This window comes from Pelophylax lessonae (assembly GCF_965119305.1).
Source record: "Pelophylax lessonae genome assembly, chromosome: 2".
Lineage (NCBI taxonomy): Eukaryota > Metazoa > Chordata > Amphibia > Anura > Ranidae > Pelophylax > Pelophylax lessonae.
The window spans coordinates 350,657,595-350,670,669 of NC_138769.1; the positions used below are offsets into that span (position 1 = coordinate 350,657,595).

Sequence of the window (13,075 nt, forward strand, 5' to 3'; positions counted from 1 at the left end):
ATCTGCTTCAAGGTTTTATGTGTTGTGTGTTCAGAGAAGGTATTCTGCATACCTTAAACAACAACTCACCCTAGCTCCACTGCACTGTGGGAAGATAAAGCGCTAAGTGTCAGTGCTCAGGCTGAACGTCCAAACCAAATGTTATATGAATAAAGCCGGCACACGAAAAGGCTTCTTCCAAGTAAAATTCTTTATTCCAGCATGGATAGCGCTAACAACATGACAAATGCTGATGCATTTCGGCTTCACGCCTTCCTCATAGCGTAGGTGTAAATCCGAAACGCATCAGCATTTGTCATGTTGTCACTGCTATCCATGCTGGAATAAAGAATTTTACTTGGAAGAAGCCTTTTCGTGTGCCGGCTTTATTCATATAACATTCTGCATACCTTGGTTGTAATGAGTGGTTATTTGAATTACAGTTACCTTTCTATCATCTCAAACCAATCTTCCCATTCTCCTCTGACCTCTGACATCAATTGTCATCCACACAATTGCCGCTCACTGGATATTTTCTTTTTTTCTGACCTATCTCTGAAAGCCCCAGAGATGGTTGTGTGTGAAAATCCCAGTAATCAGCGGTTTTTGCAATACTCAGATCAGCTCGTCTGGCACCAACAACCATGCCACGTTCATAGTCACTTAAATCCCCTTTCTTCCCCATTCTAATGCTCAGTTTGAACTTCAGCAAGTCATTTTCCCCACGTCTAGATGCCTAAATGCATGTGATTGGCTGATAAGCAATTTGTGTTGCCAATCAATTGAACAGGTGTACCTAATAAAGTGGCCGGTGAGTGTATACATCGGCTTAGGTTAGCAGTGGCTTTTTGACTTTGTTTCATATACATATTAAAAGTAATAAAAATGATATACAAAATCTGTAAATAAATAACAAAAAATGAAAATACAATTAACCAAAACCCATTACAGTCTCTCTTTAAAGCTCCGTTCACATACTGGCGTATCAGATCGTGGGCAGGGACGCCGCGATTCTGCCCGCGATCCCAAATTATTGCAAATCACGCGATTTTCGCCTGAAGAATTGCGGTAAAATCGTGCAAACAGAATCGCTGGTCGCCTGTTGGCAAAAAAAAGTACAAGAACTTCTTTTGGAGCGACAGGCGTCCCGCGATTCTGTTTGTGTGATTTTACCACGATTCGCGGGCGACAATCGTGGAAAAATCGCGTCGCGTTTGAGGTGCCATTGCAAGTCAATGGGAATCGCACGGGCGTCCCGCAATTTGCAATGATTCGGGACTGCGGGCAGAATCGTGGCGATTCTGCCCGCGATCCGATATGCCTGTATGTTAACAGAGCCTAACAGTGCCCTACTGCAATGTCTGTACTGCATCATGCAGAAAGGTATTAGTTTACTTTTGGCAGTGACATTATCAGTCTTGTATCAGTATTATAGGAAAATTGCAAAGAGAAGATGTTCATGTTTAAATACTGAAAAGGAGTTTTCAGAAGCAGCACACAGTTTTAATATATAGTATATGCAGACTAAATGGGAAGCCCACTTCGGCCTAAACACATTGGTCAGAAATTTCTACAAGACTGTCATTACTTCCTATATTCACAACTAATATTTCTTGTATAGCTCCAGCAGTTAAAGGCTTACAGATTGCATAAAGCAATTCATATAATCAGAATGACTTCATACTCTGCTGACATGTAGCCTAATACACATTGTGAAAGCCATTATAGGATACCAAAGCTAATTGCATTTATAAGCATAGGAGTAATTACTGAAGCAACACTTCCCTCCTGTCTATACTTCTTAATAAGCAGATTTATAACAAAGTCACCTATAAATCATGTGAGAAATGTTGTACACATCTCTTTATTTACCCGTAATTAGAAAATTGAGGGCTGACTGTGGTGAACATTCTCTAAAGAATTTATTTCCTAAGCACTAAGAAAAAAAAAGACTGCTTATCCCCATAGCAACACAGCATTTACATAAAACTAGCAAAAGTGTGCCTGTTAGTTGAATGGCAGAAATGTCGAAATGTGTGTGATCAAAAAATGTGTGTGATCAGAAATGTGTGTGATCAAAATGTGTGTGATCAGAAATGTGTGTGATCAGAAATGTGTGTGATCAGAAATGTGTGTGATCAGAAATGTGTGTGATCAAAAAATGTGTGTGATCAGAAATGTGTGTGATCAAAATGTGTGTGATCAGAAATGTGTGTGATCAGAAATGTGTGTGATCAGAAATGTGTGTGATCAGAAATGTGTGTGATCAAAAAATGTGTGTGATCAGAAATGTGTGTGATCAAAATGTGTGTGATCAGAAATGTGTGTAATCAGAAATGTGTGTGATCAGAAATGTGTGCAATCAAAAAATGTGTGTGATCAGAAATGTGTGTGATCAAAATGTGTGTGATCAGAAATGTGTGTAATCAGAAATGTGTGTGATCAGAAATGTGTGTAATCAAAAAATGTGTGTGATCAGAAATGTGTGTGTGATCAAAATGTGTGTGATCAGAAATGTGTGTGATCAGAAATGTGTGTGATCAAAAAATGTGTGTGATCAAAAAATGTATGTGATCAGAGTGTGTGATCAGAAATGTGTGTGATCAAAATGTGTGTGATCAGAAATGTGTGTGATCAGAAATGTGTGTGATCAAAAAATGTGTGTGATCAAAAAATGTATGTGATCAGAGTGTGTGATCAGAAATGTGTGTGATCAAAAAATGTGTGTGATCAAAAAATGTGTGTGATCAGAAATGTGTGTGATCAGAAATGTGTGTAATCAAAAAATGTGTGTGATCAGAAATGTGTGTGATCAGAAATGGGTGTGATCAAAAAAAGTGTTTGTGATCAGAAATGTGTGTGATCAAAAAATGTGTGTGATCAGAAATGTGTGTAATCAGAAATGTGTGTGATCAAAAAATGTATGTGATCAGAAATGTGTGTAATCAGAAATGTGCGTGATCAGAAATGTGTGTGATCAGAAATGTGTGTGATCAAAAAATGTGTGTGATCAAAAAATGCATGTGATCAAAAAATGTGTGTGATCAGAAATGTGTGTGATCAGAAATGGGTGTGATCAAAAAATGTGTGTGATCAGAAATGTGTGTGATCAAAAAATGTGTGTGATCAGAAATGTGTGTAATCAGAAATGTGTGTGATCAAAAAATGTATGTGATCAGAAATGTGTGTAATCAGAAATGTGCGTGATCAGAAATGTGTGTGATCAGAAATGTGTGTGATCAAAAAATGTGTGTGATCAAAAAATGTATGTGATCAGAGTGTGTGATCAGAAATGTGTGTGATCAAAAAATGTGTGTGATCAAAAAATGTGTGTGATCAGAAATGTGTGTGATCAGAAATGTGTGTGATCAGAAATGTGTGTGATCAGAAATGTGTGTGATCAAAAAATGTGTGTGATCAGAAATGTGTGTGATCAGAAATGGGTGTGATCAAAAAATGTGTGTGATCAGAAATGTGTGTAATCAAAAAATGTGTGTGATCAGAAATGTGTGTAATCAGAAATGTGTGTGATCAAAAAATGTATGTGATCAGAAATATGTGTAATCAGAAATGTGCGTGATCAGAAATGTGTGTGATCAAAAAATGTGTGTGATCAGAAATGTGTGTGATCAAAAAATGTGTGTGATCAGAAATGTGCGTGATCATTAATGTGTGTGATCAGAAATGTGTGTGATCACAAATGTGCGTGATCATTAATGTGTGTGATCAGAAATGTGTGTAATCAAAAAAATGTGCGTGATCAGAAATGGGTGTGATCAGAAATGGGTGTGATCAGAAATGTGTGTGATCAAAAAAGAAATGTATCCTTTTATTTGACTTTTGGCCCTACTCTCTCTTCCAATTTGTTGTGCTTTTAAATGCATATGAAACTGCATACCAAATATATGCTGTGGTCTTTGTCACTATAATCAATAAGGCTTTGTTAACACCTGTATGATTTGTTGTGTGTTTCACACAAGCTACTTCCCATTTTGTTCTATGGGGCCTGTTCAAACCCTATGTGCTTTTCTGCTGTGCACTTTTGGACGGCCATAGACCACAGTGAAAGCACATCAAAAATCCATTTACATGCATTTTTAACATATTTTGCAGCATAACAACAAGACATCTCCTAGCAACATCTACTCTACAGGCTGCGCATAACAAGTGTGACAGTACTGTGCCTTGTCTCGCTGTTAGAAGGGTTAGATGTCACCCAGGGAGTCCTCAATTATGCAGGTTGAGGAGCTCCAGGTTTTGCAGTTTCCTCCAAGATTGGTAACTCCTAATTTAGGTGCACATCGTGCTACAAACCAGCATCCTGAGTATGCAGATGTACAACCTTTTTAGCACAGGGGCTAGCTGTGGTTCCGGGCTCTGTCCTTAGAGACAAGCTGCTGCATGAGCGATGTGTGAATAGTTACTGGAAGATTGTGTTCTGGCCGGTATCAGGACAATATCCCCCTGGACAATATCCCCCCGGACAATATCCCCCCAGAAAACATCCCCCTGGACATAATCCCCCCTGGACAACATCCCCCCGGATAATATCCCCCCGGGACAACATCTCCCGGGCAATATCCCCCGGGACAATATCCCCCCGGAAAACATCCCCCTGGAAATAATCCCCCCTGGACAACACCCCCCCGGACAATATCCCCCTGGACAATATCCCCCTGCATAATATCCCCCCGGGACAACATCTCCCGGGCAATATCCCCTGGGAAAATATCCCCCTGGAAAACATCCCCCTGGACATAGGGTTAGGGTTAGAGGGGGGATATTGTCCGGGGGGATATTGTCCTAGAATCGTTTGAATGGAAACACAGGGCCGGAAGTTTGGAGCGCGCCTATTTGGGTGTCCCCAAAGCAAGCTGCTTGCTGTGGGGGCACCCAGCAAGAGGGAGGAGCCACTGCAAAATCACTTCACAGAGCAGGTAAGTATAACATGTTTGTTATTAAAAAAAAAAAAGACATTAATATCACTTGAAGGCCAGAACGATTCTAGGACAATATCCCCCCAGACAATATCCCCCCGGACATTATCCCCCCGGACAACTTCCGGCCCTGTGTTTCCATTCAAACATGGAGCCGCAGCTCAGCCCCGCTCCTGATTGGCTGACTGGCTATGATTGCCATTGGCTTCCGCTGCTGCCAAAAGCCAATCAGGAGTGTGAGTCCCAAGAGAGGCAAGGCTCTCATAGATATGGCTGGATCGACAGGGGGCTCAGGTAAGTATTACGGGGGCTGCAGCACACCAAAGGTTTTTTTACCTTCATGCATAGTATGTATGAAGGAAAAAAACCTTGTGCCTTTACAACCACTTTAAGGTGAGGTGATCTGACAAGGCAGTCACCTGAAAGAGGTATTAAGGCATGGACCTGTGCCAAGGTGGTCAGTTTGCCACACAGCTAAATGAGATAACGTGGCGTGGTGAGTCTGTAAGGAGAAAGGCTCAGTGATTACGCAACATGGAAAGCGAGGTTGCTGGAACATTTATATTTGTTGTTGAGATGCTGAAGACCCCTGCGAGGGTAACATTCTATGTGAGTTTTTGAACTTTACTTTTGAATAAACGTAGGCAAAGAGCCCTAAGACTTTCTTAACTGGCTGGACTGAAGGTTATGAAAGGCAGTACACTTCAGTGAACCCCCTCACAAGGAAGTGAGAAAACCACGGCAGGGTTGACACAGAAGAGCTAAGCTGGCTGTGGAGGGCAAGCAGGGCCTTCTTTAACATGGGGCAAATGGGGCAGCTGCCCAGGGCCTTGTCATTGTTTTTGGGGACCTAAGCAGCTGTCCCAAAATCAGTAGCCCCATTGGCACTGCAAATCCAGTGTCAGTCCATCCACTGTGCTCTCAGGGACATCCGGCATTGGCACGCTGTGAGGAAAAATTCTAAAACAAGGGGGAGCAGACGGGGCTGTGAGCTCCACTGAAGCTCTGACTCCGCCCCTTGCCATGCATGCTGCCAGACATCGGAGGCCTCGGGGTAAGACCGTGTAATGGAGCTGATGTCAGAGTGCTAGTGGCAGCCAACAGCACAGGCGTGAGCCCGGCAGCCCACGGATGGTGATCAGAGCTCAACTGGCTAGGATCAAGTAGGTCTTTCTCCTCCCCTGGCTCCCCATATTATGTAGTGACCTGACCTGGCTGTGGCTGTATTCATTAGAGAGCACACAGTATGTGCTGATATCTTCCACACACACACAGTGCTATTTCACAGCTTGATAGGCTTATTTTCGGCCTAGTTCACATGTATGCGGGTTTGCACAGGCACAGAAGCCCATTCATTTGAATGGGCTGCCATGCCTGCATTTCCTGCAGAAAAAAAGATGCATGCGTCATTTTAAAAATGCAGTGGCCTTGAAATTGCTGCATTTGGACCATGCGATTTTCCTACAGTTCCTGCACCAACAAACACGCTGCATTTTTAGATGCGTGGGCCACGCATTAAAAAACAATGCATTTACTTATGCAGGAACCGCAGGTAAGTCGCATGGCGCAAAAGCATGCAAACAGAATCGCGGTACACCTGTCGCCCAAAAGAAGATCTTTTGGGCAATGGGCAAACTGCAATTCTGTTTGTGTGATTTTACCGTGATTCATTGGGCGACAATCGTGGCAAAATCGCGCCACAATCAGGGTGCCATTAAAAGTGATGGGGAGCACAACAGCGTCCCATGATTTGCGGAGATTCGGGATTGTGGGCAGAATCGAGGCGATTACCTCTATGACCCATCTGACCACACTTACTAAGATCTCATGGCAGGGGCATGGTCATGGCAGGACATTGCCCAATAGGTGTATGTAGGTATGGACAGGTACTTGACCACACAGAAAGAAAGCAAACAGAGCAAGCAAAGAAAGCATTAATGAAAACGAATGACTGCTTCACTAAAAGCCTAGATGCTGTACATCAACCGATTTCATGCACATAGGGATCACAAGGAGTCTAATAAACAATCTGTCTTTGATGCTACAACATGTATTTTGCCAGTAGTTCCAAGTAACCCCTCCAAGGCAAGAAAAGCAATGACAATGGATCCTACATGACAGATTAAAATGGGTGTGTTGGGTGCACCGTATCTCTGGCCCATAAAAAAAAAAAAAAAACAATACACAATAGCTTCTGTTTTTCCTTTGCCAACAGTAGTACCAATTTAACCATTGTCATTGTATCTATACTTGACATTGAAAAAGGCAGCATCAAATCTGGTCACAGAAATGAAAGTCACACCAAAAGATCCAATGTGGCATAATTGTTCATCCTTCATTCTATTCATTGGCCTGCCATTTTACTACCTGGTGTCACAAGAAAACAAACAATGTCATGGGAGCAGTCATTTACACCAGCCTTTTTAAACCACCAGGGTGCCTTGAGGCTTCTTTAGGGGTGCCTTTGCAAAAAGCCTAAAAAATTATCAAAAATTGTATACAAGCCAGCGAGTGGATGAAGCCTGGTTTTTAGTTACACAAAGCCATAGGTTTTCATTGTTTACCATTACAACTTTCTAGACACTGGCATCCTAATATGTCATCAGTTGATAAGGAGGATGTCTGTTGCCTCCACAGCATCCTTGTTTGACCCTCCTCTGCCCCTCTCCATCAGCACTGGGGTCTCATTAGCTGACTAATGGAGAGAAATTGAGGGAGAAGAGAAACATTTGAGTACTAGTCAGTACCAGTGTAGAAAAGTGTATTTGCTTTGGAAGAAAACATCACCTCTAACGTTGGGTGTCCTACATGTGGATGTTGCTGCATTATGGAAAACGATTAGAATAGTTTTTTACATTTTAAAATGGGGTACCTCAAAACTGTCCATAATTTTAAAGGGTGCCTTGACTTAAAAAATGGTTGAGAAACACTGATTTACATCAATGTCTCCTTGACAAAGACTAACAGCACACATATAGGAACAGAAAACATCTAAATATCCAGATAGCTTGCACAATGAAAATAACTAATAAGATTATGGCATTTCCTGGGTTTTGTTATAATACCTATATTCTTTGAAAGGGATGCTGAACAGAGAGGTCACTATGTGGTGGTTTTGCATCTTTGTATATGGAGTTTATGCATACATTTCATATTGGTTGCAACGCTGTATAAATACACTATCTTTGTGTGTCTTTTGAATGTTAAATTCATAGTGTAGGTGACAGTCAGAATCTATGTATATATAACTTACACTGAAGCAACATAATGAAATGTCAAGTGAAGTTGGTTACATGCTAAAATACACCTATGGTCACAATGGATTGACTATTACATTGTTATATTAATGTGCAGAAGAGTGACAGTACTTAAAATTTATTGGAAAGAGAGCAGCTATACCTTACTGCTAGTTCACTTGCAATGACCCCAAAAATGTTTGAGGATTACCTTACAAGCTCATTACCATTTGATTACCAACTGATTACCATTTGACATCCCCAATTACAGATCATGCATACTTTTTATTTAAATTTCGTGTGGTTGCTGGAGTCTAATGGCAGTTAAAAATTTCAGTTACAAAATATTCCAGAGCTTTATACAATGCCATGTGATGTGTGGTGTAGTGAGGCGCTACTACCCTTGCTGAGTAATGATTTTTTTTTTTATACTCTTTTAGTACAGACCCAGAAAAAAAAAAATTCCAGTGTTAAAGTGCAATTGTGCCTTTTCCTAGTGCAATCAAGTTTTCTTTTTTTTTTTAAAGTGTATTCAAGATTTTTTGCACATGCAATCAAGATTTTTGCTATATAGGATGCAGTGTACCACTACTAGTGTACCACTACTGGTACACTGCATCCTATATAGCAAAAATCGTGATTGCATTTGCAAAAAATCTTGAATGCACTTAAAAAAAAAAAAAATCTTGATTGCATGTGCATGTTGCTTTTGCATTCCCATCGATTTGCACTGGAAAAACAAACACCTGTGTATACAAATCCTCAGGTACTTGGTGCAACATAGCCTCTTATGCTTTTAGGAATGTACTTCTGAGGACCTGGGCCGCAACATTCAGTAGGACGGCAGTGAGGCACTATTCAACCTCCTATGAGTATGGGTTTGTTCTTCCGAACAGACTTTTCGGTAATGTGACAGAGTTAAAGTGATACTAAAGGTTATTTTTTTTGTCCTAAAATAAAAGAAGATGTTGTACTTACCTGCTCTGTGCAATAATATTGCACAGAGTAGTCGCTTACCTCCTCTTTTGCAGTACCAACGTTGTCAGCTCCTTCTTCCATTGGCTGGTCCCTTAGTAAGCTGGCTGCTAAGGGAGCACCCCTGCCAGCATGCTGCCAAGCCAGGCTGTGTGCATCTATAGACACACAGTGTCAGAAAGCCATGCCCCTGTGCCCTCGTCACAGGAGTTTGACTGACAGCAGCAGGAACCTATGGCTCCCATTGCTCTTAGAGTCTCCTGTGAATCCAGGAAGTGAGAGGGGCGATGCTGCAGTCGGGATAGAGCTAGATTGGTGAGAGAAATCAGCCAAGTCTTAAGGGATGGGGGGGAGGGAATAGTTAATGGATTGTTTTTTACCTTCACGCACAGAATGCATTAAAGTGTAATTCCAGTGAAAAGCTAACTAAGCCTAAACCTGCTCCCAACCCATTCTAAGACTGTTCTATCTACCCAGTAAAAGGAAAGATGCCTATGCTTGCCTATCCTGAAGTCGTTGTGGTCCAATCACATGATCAGGTCCCAATGCTGTCTTCAGTGTAGAGGAGGAACAGCCAACAATAGCTGCCCCATAGTAGGCCTATGGATGACATCATCACTCTGCAGCCATTGACACTGATCTCTCCTCTACACTGAAGCTGCCATTGGACAGAGATCATGTAACCAGACTGGAGTGACTTCAGAATAGACAAGTATATAGGCATCTTTCCTTTTACAGTGTAGATAGAATAGGTTTAGAATGGGGGGTGGAAATAAATGTAAGCTTGGTTAGGTTTTAACTGGAACTTTAAGGTAAAAAAACAATCAGTCTTTAGAGCCACTTTAAGTCCCAGACAATTTGTTCTCTGAGACTCTCTTAGTGAGATATTGGTCCTTGCGTCTGTACACCTGCTGTGGCTATTATGAGGGGGACCTATTCTCCTTTGGGTTGAGTAAACACCATTTTCAATGGCCCAGAGGCTGCAGGATGGGCCGCAACTGAAAGTATTGAAACACAAAAAGGGTGGGTAAATATCAAAATCTTACAGGTGGGGAGGAACAAAGTCAGGAATTGTGTGAGGTAGACCTCCTGAAGACCTGTTAAAGTATTCAAGAATTGTAAAAAGCCAGAAACTAACTCAGCCCAGTCAGGACAATACCCAAAGAATGTTAAAGTATACCCTTTTATTTTTTTGTTTTTCTGTTTTAAAGTTACATAGTTAGTCTGGTTTTAAAAAGACATAAATCTATCTAGTTCAACTAATAGAAAACACACACACACCCTCCATATACACAATGCTATACCTAATAGTCTTTATAAAGGTTATACATAAGGGGTACAATTAGGAATAAGTATTCAAGTACATTCCATATTTGATCTTTAAAAAAAAAAGTAGGAATGCATTATAGCAAAACAAATGCATTTGTTTTGTTTTAGGAAATAATTGTACTATATGATATACTAAAAATACTATAGCTACCGCAAGCAGGTAAAGCAGCTAAAGACTCTGCAATAACCAACATAAAGTGAACATGTCACTCTTAACTGAGTAAATAATCATGCACTGAACCTGCAATACATTAGGTTCACCTAAATGGATCTGGAAGGCACTAGATACATCTAACCCTGAACCTAGAGCATATGCTGTGTACAAATGCTGCCTTGCTTTTAAGTCTCCGGAATCCTAATGGATCGCAGGCCCCCTAGGTACCTCTTAAGATGAATCTGCATTGCACTGTGGGATGCAGTGGGTGTACAATAGATAACCCTGTCTTTACTTTGTTTTCTGTGTGCCCTGTTCGAACATGAATGTGTGGTGGTGTGCAGAAAAATGCTGCTCTACAGATGTGGTGTGAACAAGCCCATTAACTAAGTTTATGTACTAAATTGATATTTTGAATAAAATGGGGGAATTCCTCCTGCAGTGCTAGAATGTTCTGCCAGCGGGGAGCCTTCCCTGCCATGGCACAACACAATGTATAGTGTTGTCGTCGGCATTAATTGTTCATGAAAAATCTGACAGGCTGGTTATACACAAGTTGATCAATAGGTTGAGTTGTGTACAACCAAGGTGCACATACATGGATCGATATTCAGCTGGTCCCTGCTGCTTTAGTCTCTTGCTGTAATGGGTGGCTTCGCTCACCAGTAGGGAAGAACACAAAGTGGCAGGTCTGACTTTGACCTAAGTCGAGATTTGCATTATAGAGAGCCTGATGTTTTGGGGCACCCAGGGAGTTTATGAAAATACAGGCAGCATTTAACATAGGGACAGTGCTTTACCTAAGCAGAAACTAAGATGAAAATCTGCATTTGCATACAATATGCTCTAAGATCATTGGGGCCCTCAGGTGCCCTGTTGGTCAGTCCAAGGTAACTTTAAACTTTAATTCCCTTTAGTCCCTTTTGGCTACGAGCTTCTATAAAAAAAAAAAAATTCTTATTTATTATATGTAATTATTCATTTGTGATCAATAGATTGACCTGTGTACAACCAAGGTGCCCATACATGGATCGATATTCATCCTGTCCCTGTTGCTTTAATCCCTCGCTGTAATGGGTGGCTTTACTCGCCAATAGAGAAGAATATAGAGTGGCAAGTCTGAGGGTGACCTAAATCAAGATTTGCATAATAGAGAGCCTGAGGTTTTGGGGCACCCAGGTAGTTTATGAAGATACAGGCAGCATTTACCTTAAGGACAGTGCTTTACCTAACCAGAAACTAAGATGAAAATCTGCATTTGCATACAACATGCTCTAAGATCATTGGGGTCCTCAGGTGCCCTGTTGGTCAGTCTAATATTAACTTTAAACTTTTATTCAATCTGCTGTTTAGTCCCTTTTGGCTACGAGCGTCTATGAAAAAAACATGCTGTTATTTATTAAATGTAATTATTAATTTTCATCATAAACCAGACATTTTCTCCTAATGAACAGTGTAATTATAAAGAGCCATTCGCAACCTATAAATGAAGACAAAACATACATTTAGACTATAAATGTAGAGAGACAGGTGGCTTATATAGGAAATACATACCTTTATAAAGATCCTGCAGCAGTCAGTGAAGTGGTTGATGATGAATGAATAACAAAGGTCGCCTGGTCCATTCAGTGGTCTGATCCTTGAGGGTGAAGGATGCAGATGGTGTTCATTGTGTCCAGCTCCGACTGCTTATTACCAAGATGGGGGTGTGGGTCTGCAGGTTTATATATGTGCTGCATACATGCTGTTATGGTGGCTCTTCTAATTCTTTTTTGTTCAGATGTGATGATCAGTATGAGATGAAATGAGCAAAAATCGGATTCTACCACACTAACTACATCATGCTGGATCTCTAAAAATCTAAAATGACCTTCCTTGCAATGCCCATCTTGCCTTAGAGTTGGGAGGATGGGATAATGCAGTGTGCTTTTAGAAGGAGGAGTGGCTATGAGGACCAAACTGCATTTTCAGACGGTGGCTGGTGAAGTGTTAGCGATGCACGCAGGCTAAAGCTCCAAATCCTTTATGGATTCCTCTAAATGAATACCACTAGCTAACTCCATCTCTGCATCCAGAATAATGCATTCACAAAAGAAATGTCAGATGTCTACCATTGGTCTATGAGGGGAGGCATCAACAGGTGCACCTGCTAATGCTTGAGGATTTCAAACCATGCTCACTAATGCTATAATACTAAGGCTAGAAATGTAATATAGTGATGACACTTTGTACAGAAAATGGGTGGCGAAGTAAAAACTCACAAATAATATGAGATGCTCTGACACACTCCCCCTACATTCCCTGGAGTGGTGCATCCCAAACATGAGCTGTCTGCAGTGTGAACAGAAGGCAGCTCTGTTGCTGGGCTGTGCTAGTGTTCAGCTTGGAGTGGGAACAATTGCAATGCCTATGTGTGTGCTTTTGTTTGCACGTTCCCTTTCAGGGACATATGAATAATGTGTCAT

General features: G+C 41.2%; 1 protein-coding gene across 1 annotated transcript in view; it reads right to left on the reverse strand.

Annotated features, from left to right (window-relative positions):
- Positions 1-12,712, reverse strand: part of MANEAL (mannosidase endo-alpha like) — a 64,564-nt gene extending 51,852 nt beyond the window's left edge. The window contains exon 1 of the mRNA XM_082247315.1: positions 12,165-12,712. The gene's annotated coding sequence lies outside the window, so the exon portion shown is untranslated. The remainder of the gene's footprint in view (positions 1-12,164) is intronic.
- Between the last annotated feature and the right edge of the window lie 363 nt (positions 12,713-13,075).